This window comes from Globicephala melas, chromosome 3, assembly GCF_963455315.2.
Source record: "Globicephala melas chromosome 3, mGloMel1.2, whole genome shotgun sequence".
Classification (NCBI taxonomy): Eukaryota; Metazoa; Chordata; class Mammalia; order Artiodactyla; family Delphinidae; genus Globicephala; species Globicephala melas.
Window position 1 is genome coordinate 137,757,064 of NC_083316.1, and position 22,077 is coordinate 137,779,140.

At 36.9% G+C, this 22,077-nt stretch overlaps 1 long non-coding RNA gene across 1 annotated transcript in view; it reads right to left on the reverse strand.

Moving 5' to 3' along the window:
* Nucleotides 1-5,573: 5,573 nt before the first annotated feature.
* The window catches only part of LOC132597026 (uncharacterized), a 256,998-nt gene continuing 240,494 nt past the window's right edge, over nt 5,574-22,077 (reverse strand). The window contains exon 5 of the long non-coding RNA XR_009563318.1: nt 5,574-5,630. This is a non-coding gene — a long non-coding RNA (uncharacterized lncRNA). The remainder of the gene's footprint in view (nt 5,631-22,077) is intronic.

Below are 22,077 nucleotides of genomic sequence, written 5' to 3' on the forward strand. Positions count from 1 at the left end.
AAAAAGTTGGGGTGATTCAGATGATAAATAATGATGAAGTGGCATGGGAATGAAAAGAAGTCAACAGATGAGTGACACAGCAAAGAGAAAACTCAAAATTTCTATGCGAATAGATGATGGTAGGTCCATTTTAGGACCTTCATAGTTCATATATTTCTTCTTTTGGATTCCATACCCAGTGTTGTATTAGGCATATTAAAATATACCCACAAACCCAATAAATATCATGAATAATTATAATAAATGAAATTGAAGTGTTCTAATTTTTATAATTTTGACTTTATTATAAGATAAATTATTCATTTTTCTTATGATTTTAATCTTATTGGGTTTGATTATACTTCACTATTTTAATATCTATATAAGAATTGCAATGAACTGCAGTTGTCTAGTTGTCATAAAACAATTTGTAAACAATTAAGCAGTTATTAATTTAAATTTTTCTGTTTGTATCTATGCGTATGTAGATTTTATACATTATTTCAATATTTTCAGAAGTCTTTCAAAGCTCTATGGCCCTAGGCACTGAACCTTACATGTAAAATTAGCTTCGATGATGGTGACCCTCACTGATTTACCAGGAACCATAACAGGAAGGACATGTATCATTCCAAGTGCCTCCAACCACATCCTTTTTATTTTCATGTACTAAAGTTCTAAATGAATTCTTTAAATTCACTAAACACTTCAGAGTGTTGTAGATCATGGGCTAACTTTGCCCACATTCTTGTGTGGATGTAACCCAATGGAAAAAAGAAGCGAAGTGAGAAATCTGCTTTCCACTCAGACCCCTCTCGTAAACACAGTCATTTGTGTTCTTAGGGAAGGAGGAAAAGAACACAGTGGCTGCTCTATCCCCAGCAAGCCCAGACTACTCAGCAGAGTTATTTCCAGTAATAAAAGGGCCCAGCATGTTGCAGAAGGGCAGGTGCTGGACTGACGTCAGCCATCCTTAGGGCCAGTCTTCAGCAGACACATATTCATCTGCCCATGAAAAGTGCACCCTATGAATCCTCACTACAACATGTCATGGCAACAACACTGATTTAGACTTTCTTCTTGACCAGTTGCCATTTCTATGGTAATGAGAATCATCTTCTTCCTCTGGCTGTTTGACAATTGCCAGCTAAGCCGTCTAGAGAAGTGAGCAGCAAGAAGGCAATGCACTTTACAACAATGCTACAGTAGTGAAGTGACCGTATGCAGAAGCTCTCAATTTTATAACAAATTAAAACAAAAAGTGAATTTTCTTGAAAAAGAAAATGCTCTTCAAAAATATTTTTTCAGTTACTAATATGTTATATAATGTGCTCAAAATCTAATTTACCACTGTGTCTAAGGCACATTAAATATCTTTGACCTGAGTAATTTGATATAAATCTGTCATGCAGGCAATTGAGACTGATATTCAGATCTCACATATTTTTGCTCTGATCATCACTTTTCAGAGGAAAGTAAAGCAAGCTAGGAGAAGGGTTAGGAGGAGGCAAAGAAGAAAAACCAGGAAAAAAAGAAAAAGGAGAGAAAAAAGAAAAAATTCATAAAAGGAGAAAGAAAAAAATCAATAAAAATAATTTTCCCTCTTTTCTCTTCCACAAATGGTTAGTTCAAACATTTTTTAAAATGTTCCAATCTAATTATACCTACCCCAAATCAAGTTTTCTTCATGAGTATAAAAGTAATATCGGCCATTTAAGGAGATCAGTTCTTGTCTTCCTGTTTTTGAAGAGCATCCAAAATTTCATTCCACATTATTTAATCCAATCTTGTACATATAAATTATGTCCACAGCACAATCTACCCTTAGCTCTAGCCAAAGCTAGTTTTTCTAGGAACCCACATACACCTGGCACATCATCATCTCATTCTCTAAAAGACTAATCCATATTATCTATTCTGAGAAAACTTTAGCGTCTAGAATTTGATCAGCCAATTTAGTCAGTATACAAACTAGCACAATAATAAATACTGCCTTGTTCTCACTTCACGTGTGTTCATTCACCTCCTGAGACTGGGAATTCTCTGTGAACATGAAACAAGCATTATGCTTTGAGTAATCGAAAACCCTGGACCCAATCTAGATAAATAGAAGATATTATATAAATGTGTACTAATTGATTTCTTTAGCCCTTTATCTAATTTTTGGTACACTGGTATTATCTAGGCTGCCTAAGCATGGCTGTTACCATGCAAGAAAGAAAAGGAATCAGATGGTAAGAAGTTACTTCTTTGTCCTGCTCTGAAACTAGCTTTCTCTCCAAGGACTTTTTTGCTTTTGTTCACTAAGAAAAATTAATCTGCTGAATAACTGCTAGTGCCCATTTAATTAATTTAGCCTAACTTAAACTATTTGTTGGAATATCTACGCAGTGTTTTGTGGAGTCCATTTTTTCCCTCAACACATTCTGTAAAGAGCCCTTGTGTAATTATTAGAACCCTGAATTAAGTAGATACCTTCTCTATGAATTGTTATTCTACCCAGGACCAAAGCCATTTCTTGTTGGTTCAGTTACATTGCATGTATATACCAATTATTACAACAAGCTTCACCAGTACTTGTTAAATCTCCTCTACCTTCTATATTTGAGACCACCACTCAAGTTGTCTTCCTTCATGAAGTTTTTCTGCAACAACTATTATCTATTTTCTGAATGTCTACAACCAGAAAGTTTGGTACCTTACTCTTTTTCTCATTATTTCATTAGCATTTCATCCTCAGATATGACAGAAGCTCCTTGAAAAAAAGGACTATATCTTTACTGTGTTACCTCCACAGATCTTCACTGAGCAGCTGTTTACTGAGAATACATCACATGCCAAACCCAGGTTAATATTTGAGGATATAGAGAGGATGCATTCAAATCCAAACTCTAGAGAAGCTCTCAATCAAGTGGAGGTGACAGATCTGTGAACTGATGAATTCAGGAAGATGTAATCAGTTCTACAGACGAAGAGTTGTGAAAATATAAAACATGGGCAATTAATTTTGCCCAGTGTGGTCATATTAATAGATACTTAATCTGGGTCCTAAAAAACAAATACAGTTTCTTAGGATAAAACTTAGAGAAGGGATCAGAAAGAGAAAATTCCAGGCAGAAGTAACAGCTGGATTCATGGAAAGATTTTCCTCAAAATTTAGCACAAAGCTAAGCAAATAGCAGGGGCTTCAATAATAGTTTCATTTTAATTGGTGAAGTTCCTTTATATTGACTGGTAAAATCTAGATTAATATTTTCAGTAGAAAAAATGAGAAAAAAAGAGCTTTTACTTTGTATTTAATGTGCTCCCTTAAATAAAAAAGACAATTCAGTTATAAAGAGAAACTTGTCAAATATTCACTTTGATGCATTTTGGTGATGTAAACCTACACATTATCCTAAGCTTTTAATATTCCCTACTGTTCTGTTCTAATTAACGTGAGCACTGTGTTTGAAGGACAAAGTTTAGTCTACAAAGGCACTGCCTGAAGTAACAGCATTCACATCTTGGTTGGTCTCTCTTATGAAAATAAGGAAGGCTCACATCCAGGTGTGAAGGAGAGTACTTACCCAGTCATCTATTTAGGTATAAATACACCTCTTTGGTTCTAAAGTCTAAATACCTTAGCATTGTCTCCTATGTTTTTGCCAAGTGTAGCTAAAACATGAAGTTCACTAACACTGTGGAACCATATTTATATCCAATTAGACTCTAAATATCCTTAATGAATGCAAGACAGACACCAACTCGCAGTCACACACAGTCTTCTGTCAAATGGGAAAGAGGCAGGTAACTAGGAAATGGCCAACCACGACTCTGTGATCAAAAGACTCAAATGGCTCCCTGTCACTTTGTAAAATACAATCAGATTGGTTTTCATGCTCTATAGACCCTACATGCTCTGCTCCTACAGAATTCCCCTTCATCATGGCCTACCACTCTCTCTCTCTCCCTCTGAACTTTAGATATATAAGCCTCCCTATTCATCTTCAAAAGTGTCAAGTTTATTCCTATTCCTGAACGCATTTATTTGTTGTTTCTTCAGCAAGAAGATCTCCATTCATTTTCGAAATTCATTCAAGAGTCTATTCAAGTGTTACCTCTAGAGAGGTTGTTCCTGACCATGCTATTTAAAATAGGCATCATCTACTTTTATCATACTCTAATAGTCTTTGTTGCTTATATCACTTCCTGAAATCATCTCCCTCACGTGCACACACGCACTACTTTAAATGCCTGTCTCTCTTCCAGAAAGGAAAGGCAGTTTGACTCTGTTGTTCACAACTATGGCTCCAGTTTCTTGAACAGTGCCTCACATGTAATAGATGCTCAATAAATATTTCCTAGTTTTTGTTGGTGTTGGCTCATGTATACAGAGTGACATGAAAGAGGGAGAAATATTTTTTTGAGTATCCTTTCCCTTTTGAAATTTGCATCTGATCATCCAACATAGATTTTCAGCTCCATTTTGGCTACCTTCACTATGATGCTAGAAGAGAAAAAAAGCCATCACATCTGATAAGCACTTGACATAGAAATATGTCAAGCCAATAGTAGATCTCTTCCAGATGAACACATCCAATTATTTATTCCACAGATACTTCTTGAGCTCATAATAACTGATACTGAGACTGCTCCTAATAATTGAAAAACACAGATCCTGATCCTGCTGGCAAGGAGTTTAAAATCTAGCTAGAAAGAAACACAGCAATCCAATAAATGCACATATAATAATTTGATTATAATTATCAAATATATTATGAAGAACAAGGTGCTATGATGCCATATAATATAGAGAGTCCAATTTGGTGTGGTGAAGCAGTAAAGATTTTCTTGGGTATGCAGTATTTATGCTAAGACTTGAAGGATTAATATGAAATGACAAGGAAAAGTAAATTTTTAAAAAGGAAGGCTGCAATGGAAGGGGAAAACATTCTAGGAAGAGGGAAAGCATAAGGACAGAGAAAATTTACTGAAGAATTTTAGGTAGGGTTGCCAGTATTGGCAAATAAAAATAAAGGATGCACAATTAAACCTGAATTTCAGATAAACTATAATTTTTTTCAATATAAGTATGTTTCATATGTTGTACAGGACATACAGTAAAAACAAAAACAAAATGTTGTTTATCTGGAATCAAATATAACTGGGCATTGTAAATTTTATCTGAAAACCTATATTACAGGAATTAAGAGATGGCCAGAACGCTTTGATCAGGTAGGAGACAGACTAAGGGTGGACACAGAAATTCTTCTTTTGCTTTTTACTTATTCACTTATGTATTATATAAATATCTTACATGTATTTAATGTGTCTTGCAGTCCTCAATGTACCTGCGGATATAGTCAAGCAAGATACATAGATGAATCCCTTATTAGACTATCGATCAAAGACTTTGGTGAATATGTCTCTGTATTGTCAACCCCTAGCCCAATACTTGGCGCAGAGGTGACTTCCAGAAAGAGAAGTTCAGTAACTGAAAATATATTAATACAAAATGATGTTACTACACAACCACTGGTTTTGGTTCCATGATAGAAAGTTAGCATTTCACTTACACATAGAAACACTTAAAATTTACCTCAGTTGGTTCTTAGTGCTCATCTCACTGTGCTCATCTCAGCTGTGTTCTCATCTGTGTTCTATCTCAGCTGTAATGAAAGATGAGAATGGAAAGGACTTAAGCATACGGTGCACCTTGGACTCTCCACTTTGGCTTCAAACACAACAATACCTCAAAGATGACTGATTGTGTCCATGGGTGTTTACTGTCATATCATAATTTAGTCAATTTCTTTAATTTACTAGTAAATTTTAGTAAATATTCATCTAAGGTAGTGAACACATACACATGGTAATTAAAATAAAAATATCATTGAAATACTCTCCCAAAACCATCATCTAAGCATTTTGATTTTGTTTAGTGGCTCTCATTCAGTGGGCACTTGGCAATTTCTGGAGACAGTTTTGACTGTCATGGCTGTGCATTTGGGGGAGGCAGTTACTGGCATCTAGTGGATAGAGGCCAGGGATGCTGGTAAACATCTTAAAGTGTGTAAGATAAACCTTCCACAATAAAGAATTGTCCAAAATGTCATTAGTGTCACTAATAAGAAACCCTGATATAAATTAGTAGATAGCTTGGTTTGAAACATATATTTTAATTCATAGCAATCCAATTTTGTCAAATACAAATACAATGGCATGATAGAAAATAGTACATGATTGTTTTAAGATAATGGGAGTTTTCCATTCTGGACTACTTATTACATGGTAGACCACTGTGCACATTTAAACTTCACAAAAATACACTGAAGTCAATTGTATTCATTGCCACTTTACATTTTAGGAAACTAAGACTTGAAATGATTAGCTAACTTGCTGATAATTGAACCTAGGTATTCTGAGGCCAAAACCTACATGCATATCCCTTCTCACGTAGTCCTTCTCCATTGAATGCATTCAATGGAATGATCACAGTAGACAGTTGATTCCATAGCTCAAAATGTTTTCAACTGAAATGGTAACAAACTCTTCCTGCCTGATTACTGCCAACATTTCAAACTGATATACGCTTTTTTTCTACCGATAATTATGAGAGCATACCTACTCTTCATAACTGTAACTATATATTCCCTTTATTGAACACCATCTGCTCTGCTTTGAGTTGAATCAGTCAACTTGTTTATTTTTAGGGGTTTACAGCTGTTGAAGAATCCCTCCCCCCCTCCCCCCACCCACACCCACGCCTTAATTAAAGGTTTCTTTCTCTGCCTCCATTCTCCAGAAAGGGAATATCTTAATTTGTTTTTAACAACTGTCTTCAGCCTCAGTGTCAGTTAAGTAACCATATCATCTTCATACTTAAATACCTGTGTTTTCTTTTGGCTTTTAATCCTTTGTTCTATGTTTAAATTTAACTCCAAATGTAAATGGGATTATTCAAGCCTAATAGACCCTAACAATCATCCCACCAGTTCCACAGGTGATTTGCTTCCTAATTACCACTTAAAGTAATACATACCTGGCTATTTTTATGCTTATATATTCATTATTGCTATATGCTGTTAAATAAAAACAGATGCACAGAAAGGGGTAAAATTGTATCTGCAAATCACTGCAGTAAATTGGATGTTTATTCACAGAAACATCTAATTGATAATCACTTGTTGGCAAGACTGGACAAGTTTCAAAGTAACTCCAAAGGAGATTCAAGCATACTGTTAAAAAGAAAGTCTCCACAGAGCACAGCAAAACACATTTGTGTTTGCTGAAGAAACTACTATGCCCCCATCACAAAATGAGTTTTCTAATTTTGAGGTTGAGATTTCATTCATTCACTGTGATGTTAACTGCAAGACAGGAATTACTTAGTTTCGATGAAAGAAGAGAGAATGTTGCTTCTGATCAAGCAAATTTTAAAGAAAACACAGTCAGTTCCAGTTTGTCATTTGGGTATTCTCCATTTCTTTCAGAATCTTACCTTAACACTTTCATATATTACTGATGCAAATGGAAATTGGTTTGATCTTTTTGGAGAGAAATTTACAAACAAGAATGTTGTTCTTTAGAATTCTTGTTTGAGGCATTAGAAACTGACTAGCCAACTGAAGCAGGTAGGACTTCATTAGCAGGATACCTCAGAGTTCTTAGAACTGAAGGGAGCAGGTTCAGACAGAGGTAGAAAAACACTGGGAGGAAGTATATGAAGCATGAGCTAATGGATATCTCTTAGGGAGGCTGAAATGAAATGAACCAGGTCGAAGTATTTTTAGTTTTTTTGACTATACTCTTCATTTTCAAAGAGGTAGCATTTGATTGACCTGCCCTGAGTCACATGTCCATTATTTTTCTAAGCCAGAGCAAGAAACCTTAACCAACGTTTTCACAAGAATGTATTCCAAAGGAAAAGGTTGTTGCCAATAAATAAACAGATAAACAAACAGACCCATCACTTATATTAAAAGGCTTTAAAATAAGTAGTCCTTTTGATCAAGAAATCGACCTCTGGGTCATAACCTGGGGAAATAGTCAAAGATGTTTTCAAGATTTACATCTAGTAGTTAATTTTATGAGAAAGCTGAAAAAATTCCATACAAAATATGAAATTAAAAAAAAACAGACTAAGGGTCTGAAAGTTAGAAGTATAACTCAATTTTTGTTTAAATGACAATGTACTGATGAGAAAGTACCATATGAAAATTATTTTAAGTAATTTTATTATATACATTTTTTCTTTTCAAATCTTTATATTTTCAAGCTTTACTGAAATATAATTGACACATTATATTGTCATTGTATAAGTTTTAGGTATACACATATACACATATAATTATGAAATGATTACCACAATAAGGTTACTTAGCACTTGCAATGCCTCACATAATTAATTTTTTTTTTGGTGTGTGGTCAGAACATTTAAGATTTACTTTCTTAGTAAATTTCAAATACACAAATACAGTACTGTTAACTATAGTCACCATGCTACACCTTAGATCTGCAGAACTTTTCATCTTATTACTGGATGTTTATACCCTTTGTTTGTCCCAACATCTCTCCAGTTTTCTCACCCCTCCCCCCAGCACATGGCAACCACCATTCTACTCTGTTTCTATGAATTTAGCTCTTTTTTTGGCTTCTACATGTAAGCGAGATCATACAGTATTTGTCTTTCTCTGTATAACCTACTTTACTTACTACAGTGCACTCAAGGTACATGCATGTTGTTGTAAAAGGCAGAAGTTCCTTCATTTTTATGGCTGAATAATATTTCATTGTATGCATATACCACATCTTCTTTACCCACTGATGGATACTTAGGTGGTTTTCATGTCTTGGTTATTGTGAATAATGTTGCGATGAACATGGGAGTGTAGATATCTCTTCAAGAGGGTGGTGATTTCATTTATTTGGATGTATACCCAGAAGTGAAATTTCTGGATTACATGTTAGTTCTATTTTTGATTTTTTTTGAGGAACCTCCATATTGTATTCCATAGTGTCTGCACCAATTTACATTCCCATCAACACTGTACAAGAGTTCCTTTTTTCTCCACTCCTCACTGACATTTGTCATGGCTTGTCTTTTTGATAATAGCCATTTTTTTAAAACTTTTATTTATTTTTGGCTGTGTTGGGTCTTCGCTGCAGTGCGCAGGCTTCTCATTGCAGTGGCTTCTCTTGTTGCAGAGCATGGGCTCTAGGCATGCAGGCTTCAGTAGTTGTGGCTTGCGGGCTCTAGAGCGCAGGCTCAGTAGTTGTGGTGCACGGGCTTAGTTACTCTGCGGCATTTGGGTCTTCCCGGACCAGGGCTCGAACCCGTGTCCTCTGCCTTGGCAGGCGATTCTTAACCACTGCACCACCAGGGAAGCCCCAGTCATTTTAACAAATACGAGGTGACGTTTCATTGTGGTTTTGGTTTGCATTTCTCTGATCATTAGTGATGCTGAACATCTTTTTATCTGTAGGTCTAGGTACATGTGATCTGGCTGGGAAGCTAAGCTCATGGAAAAATTGTCCTGGTGCTAGGTTGGACCAGGAGCTTGTTTCCAAATAACCTACCTGGAGCCTAGGTTTGGGGGGCTGCTTTGGTGCTGTGCTGGGCTGAAATCTTAGGCTCATGGGACCCCACCAGGAACCTGGGCCATGTGAGGCACCATGAAAGCCAACCTAGTACTGCGGTAGACTGAGATCCTGGGACTGCAACAAGTCTGCGTGATGTTGCCGTGGACCTGGTGTGGGATCCCCAATGAGGTCAGGTGCTTACTTCACTCTCCCCCATGGAGGAGGTATCTCTCTCCATACTGGGCTATCCAGGCTTGTGGGAGGGGTAACGGGGGGTGATATGAAACTGTCTTTCCTACCTTCTTCAATGCACCTTTTCCTATTTCTGTGCTCCATCTAGATGCTGTAATCTCTCACCTGGAAGCCTTAGCTCTTATACAGGTATCTTCACGCATGGATAGTTGTCCAAATTGATGTTTCTGAGAGGGGATGAGCTCTACAAATTCTCATACTGCCATCTCGCTGATGTCATTCCTCTACCTATATTTTCTTCTTAGTTATGTATTTACATTTTAGCAATGGAACTTCCCTTTGTGATTGCAGGAGTCATACAGCATAATGCTAAGAATAATTATAATGTGAATAAAAAAGCATTTTGACTTTAATTTGAACTTCAAATTTATGAAATAGGATTATAGCAGCTCCCTCTATGGATGGAAAAAAAAAACCCAGTGAAACAAAAATGTTATTAGTGGTTATCTCCAGACAATATTTTGGAGGGTGGTTTTTAAATTTCTTGCAATACAAGTATTTTTCTTGTAATAAGAAAGGAAAGCAAGAAAGAGTAAAAATTACGTAAGCTCAGGTGTTTATATAAATGCTTATGAGATCTTTTGCTAACTTTTTTATGAGGGAAAGTCAATTTATAGCCAAATTATTAGTGCAATCTGTCCAGATTCCTTAAATGTCTTCATTTATACATCTCATCTTATAGCCTACTGAAAACAAAAGAAGTAATAAACTCAGTGGCTGACAGAGAGGCTTTAAAGCCAGTTAGATCTGTACCTCAATCTTACTTGTTCCACTTATTACCCAAGTTGCTTCAATGTTCTGACCTCAGTATCCACATCTATAAAACAGTGATAATAATTTCTCTTAAGATCATTATGGGAATGAAAATCTATATGGATGTTATATCTACTTTACATTCACTGTAGGAATATAAAGTTTATAGAAAATAATTTGTTAGAAAATTAATTTAAAGAAAAATACTAAACAAACTATTTAAAATTTTCATTTTATACAGATATATGTAAAATCATGAAAGTAGAATGCAAGTAGCTGAAATGGGAGAACAGTGCTCTAAAATGATGAATAGAAGTTTGAGGAAGCTCTGGCTCACGTAACATCCAACATGCATTACAACAGCGGTCCCCCACATTTTTGGCAGCAGGAACTGGTTTTGTGGAAGACAAGTTTTTCATGGACAGTAGCGTGGGGGAGCGTTGGGGGAGAGATGTTTCAGGCGGTAATGCAAGCGATGGAGAGCGGCAGACGAAGCTTTGCTCACTTGCCGGCCACTCATCTCCTGATGTGAGGCCTGGTTCCTAAAAGGCTGTGGACCAGTACAGGTCCATGGTCCAGGGGTTGGGGGCCTCTGCATTACAAGGTGCTATGTTTCCGGAAAAATCACGCCCTTGTTCAACTGCTGGCGAGTAGTAATAGGATGTCTTATTCTGGGAAGCCACAATCTAACACAGAGGTTATTATGCTGTGATTCATGGATGCCCCTAGTGGTCTGTGAGATCATATACACACTTTAAATGTCTTAATAGGCATGTCTTTCTTGGCATGAGAATCAATAGCCTTCATGAACATTTCCAAAAGAAATGAGACCCTTAAAATATTAAGAAGCACAGAATTAAAATCTCCAATATTAATCACTCCCAATGTCCCTTATGTTGTCTACTTCTTTATTTGCTGCTCTTATCTGTTTTTCCCAAGTGTTGCAAATATGAGCTGGCTGCTTGAAAGACCACTAGAAATTAGTAGGAACAAGCCATGTACGTTCCCTCTTTTTCTCATCCTTGGTAATGAGCAAACCCATCTGTGGTCGGGATGAAAAATAAAATTGAATTGGCTAGGGTGAGAACACACGAATAATAATTTAGTATAAAACACGTCTTACGCACTTGCTGCTGGAGATGTGGATCGGCATCCAGAAAATAGAATGGCGTATTTTAAAACATAAATGTTATATGGTGGTACAGACTAGGATCAGAATACTGAAATGAATTCTTCCGTTATCCCTTGTCTTCATAATTCAAGCCTGAAGTCTGATCTCCATCATAAGCCTCATCTAATTCTTCTAGCCTTTACTAACATCACTTCTCTGAATTCCCATTCCTGGGATGATAGGTAGTTTTCTGGCCAACTCCAATCAGTTGTCTGGCTGCTTGGGAGGATTTGGAGGAGCCATTAAGGCTCAGCTGGAAAGAGAAACTTGATGATGAGCAGTGTGTGCTGTGGGCTCTGACTGGAGATTGGCTGGCCTTAGGCTAGATCAGCACTAAGGAAACAACACAGGGCTTACAGCAGAAAAATACCAGAAGTATTTTAAAAACACTAATCAGGACCTGGTGAAACCCCAAAGTTCCACACTGAATTTACATCCAGCTAGGTATGAATATCAAGCAGGGTTATGATGACCCTGGTTACTTTTACCTTGGGCATGAAAGTATTAGCAACTGCGCTGGTTAGTTACCATCATCTTGAACCATAAACTTATAAGTCACTAGAACCATAGAAATGATCAGTCAGATAAATTTTGCTCAAATTTCATTATCCAGATGAGTATACATAAATAAAACTAGCTACCGTTAGATTATAACAAGCAGTTTGAAGCTGTTACAACAGGTAGCATGGAAACGTTTTGGATGACAGTAGAGAAATAAAACAGGCTTTTTCTCTCTGCCATTTGAAGTAAATGACAAGTACTATGCTTATTCTTCAAGTAACCTTGAAAGTGTGATAGTACTATTATTATTATCTTTATTTACAACTGAGAAAATATGTTCAAAAGATTGTGCCCAAAAGTAGATGACAGCTGAACCCAGGTCAATCTCTGCTATAGCCCATGCATTCAATCTCGGCAGTATATAACTTCAAAAGCCATTGTTAAATCATCCATACTCTCTGCAGATTCTCTTTGTGAATAAGAGGAGGTCAGCTAACAGCTGACCAGGGTAACTGTTCAATGCACATTCAGATATCTGATATAAGAGCAAATGAAGAGGGGAGTCCATTTTTCAGCAGGAAAAAACACAGAAATATATACCCTCTAGTTTCTTAACTAAAACAATCCTGATAGGGAGAAAATATGGTCCCCTTCTCTTGTTATTATGTACGGCAAACTCAAATATAAAATGGTATAATGGAATATTACTTAAGAGCATTGGGTTGGGAGCCGGGGTTCATATCTTTGGCCTGTAATACTTACACTGTGTGAAATTAAAACATCTGTTGTTTAGTTCCTGCATCTGACGAAATATAGATGTAATGAATTGTTATAATCATTTCACATAACCAGACTCTCTCAGATTGTTGTGAGAATTAAAATAATACCTAACATGGAGTAAGCATCACTGAAGTGTTAACTATGATCACAGTTATTATAATAGTAATTACTCATATTCCAGTCCAACCTAAAGTACCAACAATTTAGTTCTGTTTCAATACTTCCGGCAGTTCTTTTTAGAATCCTCTACCATGTGCACTTGCTTATGATTAAAAACCCTAACATTAAAAAACATCCTTTCTCACATAAAGCACTTAAGATAAAGTGAGAAGCAAAAGAGATGCCTCCCTGCCCTCACAAAATTTTCAGCTGCTCAGAGAAAGTAGGAACTGAGATAAATAAATACTTTGGAGTATTATGAATGTTTTGGAAGACAAAATATAGCTGTGATGGAGAGTATAATTGGGGTGTTGGGGGTCAGGAAAGGCTCCCTGAGGAGGTGGGATTTAAGTTGAAACCTGGAAGATGAGGAAACTAAGTGAGAAGAAGTGACTCAAACTGAAAAAAACGCATGTGTGCAAAGCTAGGAGGAAGAGAGAATGCGAGCTAAGCATTCATTATGGCTACAGAGGACAGAGAAGGAGAAGGAAGTAGGGATTGTAAAAACTGACGGAAGGTGAAAACTACAGACCTTGTTTGGCATTTTAGGAAGGAGGGATTACATTATGAGGGTCATGAAAAGTCACTGAAGAGTTTTATGCAAGGGAGTGACAATCCATTTGTTACCAATAGAAAGCTAGAATTTAGCCTATGCTCATTATCACAGATCCAAAAGGAACTGAAAGGAATTTAAATGTTTGCTTAAGTCTCTCTAAAAAAAAAAAATGCTGATGGGCGATTAAATCCAATAGAGTACACAAGATCCCAGCATTCGGTTTTACCATCTATCTTTCCTAAATCAAAGGCATTCCAGCATAACTGCTACTTTTTCCTTTTCTCATGCCCTTTTCAAAATTGCTCCCATATCTCCATTTTCAGAACCACTCCAGGCTTTCTCTCTGTCCCTCTCCTTTCATTCTACAGATCCTTTTCAAGATGAAGCTGGAGACACACAGACCAAATCCCCCTTCATGGAAGTGCTTGCCGACAAGTTGGGGGAGGGTAGTCAGCGGGCAGTCTTCAGCTGTAGGCTCTTTCGGGGGACTCCTCAGCTTTAGAGAGCAATCTCTTCTTCCCAGCTCTCACCTTTCCCAGGGCAGCTCACATCTGGTGTTTGAGAGAAGTGGGGATATAAAAGACCTGCCCCAGACATTTCATCCCACAGTGGGATAACTCTGTCCACATATACCCTAGAGATTCATCCCAGTGGGGTTCCTTGAGGCCTTGTCAGACCTGCATGGAATTAGTTTTCTCCCTTTGCCCCGTCCTGCTTTCTCCCCTTTCCTTTCATGGCTTTGACCAAATAAACCTCTCACACTAGATATGGAATCTAGAGAACACAGTCTGCAAGACTTTGCGTGTCTATTTTCCTCTTCAGGAGAAAGCTCTGTCAATTCACATAGAAATGAACCCAGTTTTCCAAACTGAATTTCCTTTATTTCTCTCTGCACATTGCTCTGATCAAAAAGAAGAAAGTCTTGTAACTTGAGCAACAAAAAACACCTCTCTCATAAGTTCATGGAGTTAACTTATACAGGGCAGTTAGAAAGGTACAGTGATCCTGTGAATTTTCATATATTAATTTTTTGGTTCATGTCACTCTTAGAATCTGTGAACGGTTTCTTCCACGACGCTGTTCTCAGTCACTGAGGTTTCTGGAGCTGGCAGAAAGGCATCAAATCCACTACACTCTGCATCAGAAAGACTGCATGTTGTCTGCCCATGGAGGCAAATCTACTTTTGTCCTCATGAGTCTTGGGCATTTGTGATGCACTATCATAGAAATGAGAGATGAAAATGGAGAGAGTTGAGAGGAGAAAGAGAAGGACACTGCGAGGTCAATCCACATAACCAGGAATGGGAGGTGGGTGGGGCCGGTATGTTTATTGTTTGGTGAAATTGCTGGGTGGCGGAAGATGTCAGTGGTGAATAAAAGGAACAGAGTTAGTCTGAGTATGAGGGAGTTGGGAAGAAAGAATGCAATGTTTGAGAAATATTGCTGGGAGTTATGAACTGAATTTCCTTTTATGTGTATTGAGAGGTAGGAAAGAGATTGTGGTTTCTTTGTATATTGGTTTTTTGTGTTTGGACTAGAAGAGACCACCGGTATCAGGATTACCTGGACAGCATTAAACTTGATTCTATGGCCTCAGCTCTACAATTAATGGATGGAATTTGGAGCTAGATCTCCAATATCTTCACTTTTAACAAACATCCTAGGTATTTCTAGGGCACATGATCTACACATCACAATACCCGAAGCACTGCCCTAGTCTAGAAGTCAATCTTCAAATAGGGGAAGTTGCCCCTGAGGATACACAGACTTGTAGGGGATATACAGGCATGTATGATTTTGAGAAAATACATACCCAGATTCTCAACTTCTGAATGTGGACCTTTGGTAAAGGTGATCTTTCTGAAAAGGTCTGTTGACTATCACTTTTCCATAACTACCTCTGTGTTAAGTGTTTCTCCCTCTGAGGTGGGAGAGCTGAGTTCAGGACATTGGTTCACCAGAGATCTCCTGGCTGCACGTAATGTCAAATGGCGAAATCTCTCCCAGAATTCTTCATCTCAACGCTAAGACCCAGCTCCACTCAATGACCAGCAAGCTACAGCACTAGACACTCTATGCCAAACAACTAGCAAGACAGGAGCACAACCCCACCCATTAGCAGAGAGGCTGCCTAAAATCATAAAAAGGTCACAGACACCCCAAAACACACCAGCGGACGTGGTCCTGCCCACCAGAAAGACAAGAACCAGCCTCATCCACCAGAACACAGGCACCAGTCCCCTCAACAGGAAGCCTACACAAGCCACTGAACCAATCGTACCCACTGGGAGCAGACACCAAAAACAATGGGAAATACGAACCTGAAGCCTGTGAAACAGAAACCCCAAACACAGTAAATTAAGCAAAATGAGAAGACAGAAAAATACAAAGCAGATGAAGGAACAAGGTAAAAATCCACCTGAACAAACAAATGAAGAGGAAATAGGCAGTCTACCTGAAAAAGAATTCAGAGTAATGATAGTAAAGGTAATCCAAAATCTTGGAAATAGAATGGAGAAAATACAAGAAACTTTAAACAAGGACCTAGAAGAACTAAAGAGCAAACAAACAAGGATGGACAACACAATAAATGAAATTAAAAATAGCAGAATAACTGAGGAAGAAGAACGGATACGTGACCTGGAAGATAAAATAGTATAAATAAGTACCACACAGCAGAATAAACAAAAAAGAATGTAAAGAAATGAGGAAAATCTCAGAGACCTCTGAGACAACATTAGATGCACCAACATTCGAATTACAGGGGTCCCAGAAAAAAAAAGGGACTGAGAAAATATGTGAAGAGATTATAGTTGAAAATTTCCCTAATATGGGTTAAGAAATAGTCAATAAAGTCCAGGAAGTGCAGAGAGTTACATACAGGATAAATCCAAGGAGAAACATGCCAAGACACATATTAATCAAACTATCAAAAATTAAATACAAAGAAAAAAATATTAAAAGCAGCAAGGGAAAAGCAACAATTAACATACAAGGGAATCCCCATAAGGTTAACAGCTGATCTTTCAGCAGAAACTCTGCAAGCCAGAAGGGACTGGCAGGACATATTTAAAGTGATGAAAGGCAAAAACCTACAACCAAGATTACTCTACCCAGCAAGGATCTCTTTTAGATTCAATGGAGAAATTAAAACCTTTACAGAAAAGCAAAAGCAAAGAGAATTCAGTACCACAAAACCAGCTCTACAACAAATGCTAAAAGAACTTCTCTAGGCAGGAAACACAAGAGAAGGAAAAGACCTACAATAACAAACCCCAAAAAATTAAGAAAATGGGAATAGGAACATACATATCGATAATTACCTTAAATGTAAATGGATTCAATGCTCAAACCAAAAGACACAGACTGGCTGAATGGATACAAAAACAAGACCCGTATACATGCTGTCTACAACAGACCCACTTCAGACCTAGGGATACATACAAACTGAAAGTGAGGTGATGGAAAAAGATATTCCATGCAAATGGAAATCAAAAGAAAGCTGGAGTAGCAATTCTCATATCAGACAAAATAGACTTTAAAATAAAGACTATTACAAGAGACAAAGAAGGACACTACATAATGATCAAGGGATTGATCCAAGAAGAAGATATAACAATTGTAAATATTTATTCACCCAACATAGGAGCACCCCAATACATAAGGCAAATGCTAACAGCCATAAAAGGGGAAATGGGCAGTAACACAATCCCAGTAGGGGACTTTAACACCCCACTATCACCAATGGACAGATCATCCAAAATGAAAATAAGTATGGAAACACAAACTTTAAATGACACATTAAACAAGATGGACTTAACTGATATTTATAGCACATTCCATCCAAAAACAGCAGATTACACTTTCTTCTCAACTGCTCATGGAACATTCTCCAGGATAGATCATATCTTGGGTCACAAATCAAGCCTTGGTAAATTTAAGAAAACTGAAATCATATCAAGTATCTTTTCTGACCACAACGCTATGAGATTAGACATCAATTACAGGAAAAAATCTGTAAAAATCAGCAACACATGGAGGCTAAACAATACACAAGTAAATACCAAGAGATCACTGAAGAAATCAGAGGAAATCAAAAAATACCAAGAAACAAACGACAATGAAAACACGACGACCCAAAACCTATGGGATGCAGCAAAACCAGTTCTAAGAGGGAAGATTATAGCAATACAATCCTACCTCAAGAAAGAAGAAAAATCTCAGATAAACAACCTAACCATAAACCTAAGGCAACTAGAGAAAGAAGAACAAAAAATCCCCTGAAGTTAGGAGAAATCATAAAGATCAGATCAGAAATAATGAAAAGGAAATGAAGGAAACGATAGCAAAAATCAATAAAAATAAAAGCTGGTTCTTTGAAAAGATAAACAAAATTGAAAACCTTTAGCCAGACTCATCAAGAAAAGAAGGAAGACTCAAATCAATAGAATTAGAAATGAAAAAGGAGAAGTACCAACTGACACTGCAGAAATACATAGGATCATGAGAGATTACGACAAGCAAGTATATGCCAATAAAATGGACAACCTGGAAGAAATGGACAAATTCTGAGAAAACCACAACCTTCTGAGACTGAACCAGGAAGAAACAGAAAATATAAAGAGACCAATCACAAGCACTGAAATTGTAACTGATTAAAAATCTTCCAACAAACAAAAGCCCAGGACCAGATGGCTTCACAGGTGAATTCTATCAAACATTTAGAGAAGAGCTAACACCTATCCTTCTCAAACTCTTCCAAAATATAGCAGAGGGAGAAACACTCCCAAACTCATTCTATGAGGCCACCATCACCCTGATACCAAAACCAGACAAAGATGTCAGCAAAAAAGAAAACTACAAGCCAATATCACTGAGGAACATAGATGTAAAAATCCTCAACAAAATTCTAGCAAAAGGAATCCAACAGCACATTAAAAGGATCATACACCATGATCAAGTGGGGTTTATCCCAGGAATGCAAGGATTCCTCAATATATGCACATCAATCAATGTGATAAACCACAGTAACAAACTGAAGGAGAAAAACCATGTGATCATCTCAATAGGTGCAGAAAAAGTTTTTGACAAAATTCAACACCCATTTATGATAAAAACCCTCCAGAAAGTAGGCACAGAGGGAACTTTCCTCAACATAATAAAGGCCATATATGACAAACGCACAGCCAACATTGTCCTCAGTGGTGAAAAACTGAAACCATTTCCAGTAAGATCAGGAACAAGACAAGGTTGCCCACTCTCACCACTATTATTCAACATAGTTTTGGAAGTTTTAGTGACAGCAATCAGAGAAGAAAAATAAATAAAAGGTATCCAAATCAGAAAAGAAGAAGTAAAACTGTCACTGTTTGCAGATGACATGACACTATACATAGAGAATCCCAAAGATGCTACCAGAAAACTACTAGAGCTAATCAATGAATTTGGTACAGTAGCAGGATACCAAATTAATGCACAGACATCTCTTGCATTCCTATACACTAATGATGAAAAATCTGAAAGAGAAATTAAGGAAACACTCCCGTTTACCACTGCAACAAAAAGAATAAAATACCTAGGAATAAACCTGCCTAAGGAGACAAAAGAACTGTATGTGGGAAACTATAAGACAGTGATAAAAGAAATTAAAGATGATACAAACAGATGGAGAGATACACCATGTTCTTGTATTGGAAGAATCAACATTGTGAAAATGACTATACTACCCAAAGCAATCTACAGATTCAATGCAATCCCTATCAAACTACCAATGGCATTTTTCACAGAACTAGAACAAAAAATTTCACAATTTGTATGGAAACACAAAAGACCTCGAATAGCCAAAGCAATCTTGAGAAAGAAAAACAGAGCTGGAGGAATCAGGCTCCCTGACTTCAGATTATACTACAAAGCTACAGTAATCAATACAGTATGGTACGGCAGAAAAAGAGAAACACAGATCAGTGGAACAAGATAGAAAGCCCAGAGGTAAACCCACACACCTATGGTCACTTTATTTTCGATAATGGAGGCACGAATATACAATGGAGAAAAGACAGCCTCTTCAAGAAGTGGTGTTGCAAAAACTGGAGAGCTACATGTAAAAGAATGAAATGAGAACACTCCCTAACACCATACACAAAAATAAACTCAAAATGGATTAAAGACTTAAATGTAAGGCCAGACACTATAAAACTTTTAAAGGAAAACAGGCAGAACACTCTTTGACATAAATCACAGCAAGATCCTTTGTGACCCATGTCCTAGAGAAATGGAAATAAAAACAAAAATAAACAAATGGGACCTAATGAAACTTAAAAGATTTTGCACAGCAAAGGAAACCAAAAGACGAAAAGAAAACCCTGAGAATGGGAGAAAATATTTGCAAATGAAGCAACTGATAAAGGGTTAATAACCAAAATATACAAGCAGCTCATACAGCTCAATATCAAAAAAACAAACAACCCAATCCAAAAATGGGCAGAAGACCTAAATAGACATTTCTCCAAAGAAGATATACAGATTGCCAACAAATACATGAAAGGATGCCCAACATCGCTAGTCATTATTGAAATGCAAATCAAAACTACAATGAGGCATCACCTCACACCAGTCAGAATGGCCATCATCAAAAAATCTATAAACAATAAATGCTGGAGAGGGTGTGGAGAAAAGAGATCACTCTTGCCCTGTTGGTGGCAATGTAAATTGATATAGCCACTATGGAGAACAGTATGGAGGTTCCTTAAAAAACTACAAATAGAACTACCATATGACCCAGCAATACCACTACTGGGCATATACCCTGAGAAAACCATCATTCAAAAAGTGTCATGTACCAAAATATTCATTGCAGCCAGGACATAGCAGCAATCTAAGTGTCCATTGGCAGATGAATGGATAAAGATGATGTGGCACATATATACAATGGAATATTACTCAGCCATAAAAAGAAATGAAATTGAGTTATTTGTAGTGAGGTGGATGGACCTAGAGACTGTCATACAGAATGAAGTAAGTCAGAAAGAGAAAAACAAATACGTATGCTAACACATATATATAGAATCTAAAAAAAAAAGAAAAAAAAGGTTCCGAAGATCCCAGGGGCAGGACAGGAATAAAGACGCAGACATAGAGAATGGACTTGAGGACACGGGGAGGGGGAAGGGTAAGCTGGGACGAAGTGAGAGAGTGGCATAGACATATATACACTACCAGATGTAAAACAGATAGCTAGTAGGAAGCAGCTGCATAGCACAGGGAGATCAGCTCAGCGCTATGTGACCACCTAGAGTGGTGGCATAGGGAGGGTGTGAGGGAGATGGAAGAGGGAGGAGATATGGGGATGTATGTATATGTATAGCTGATTCACTTTGTTGTATAGCAGAAACTAACACACCATTGTAAAGCAATTATACTGCAATAAAGACGTTAAAAATTTTTTAAAAAAAATGTGAAAAAAAATCTTAAACTTATATGTTAAGATTTAAATAATTTAAAGTTATTTTAGTAAATACATGTATATATGTGTGTATGTGCCTAGTCACATACATATCAATACTAGTAATTTTCCTCCATCATGCAATAGTCCAAGTTAAGCAGTCCAGACTAGCAAAACCATCTGCACACATTGATTTCTTGAAATCAAGTTTGCTCCAGCATCCCCTATGACTTTGCTACAGACCTTGGCCCAATCATATCAGCCCATAATCTACTGGCAAACACTGACCACTTAAGTGCAAGAAGGCTGGGAAGTGTAGTTGCTAGGTAAGTTGCTACATCCCAGGTATAAATTCAAGTCAACAGAAGAAAGACCAGATTTGAAAAGACATCTTGAAGCCGTTCCACATGAAGTGAATTTACTAATAAATTTTTATGGGATAATCATCACTTTACCCAGTGTATTTTAATACACTACTAAATTCTGTTTATTAGTGTTTTGCTTTTGTGTTTCTCAATATGTTATCTGACATTGCCATATAACTTTTCTCTATCATGCCATGCTTATCTAGTTTTCATATAAAGAATATTATAATTTCACAAATGAACTAGAATACTCCTTTGAATAGATTAATTTTTTAAAAGATGAAAATGATTTAGAAGATGATCACCTATAAAACCTCTGGACATAGACCTGATTTGTTTTTCAATATTCTTAAATTGTTTTTAAACAAATAATTCTATTGCTTTAATTAAAATGGGTCTACTTTGGGTTTTCTACTTCTGAAGTAAGTTTTGGTAAATTATAAAATTTTCTAGGAAATTAAGCATTTTGTTAAAATTTTAAATGCACTAGAATAACATTAATTTTTGATCATATTTGCTTGTGATTCTTTTCATGTTTGTTTTAACAAAGACCCTG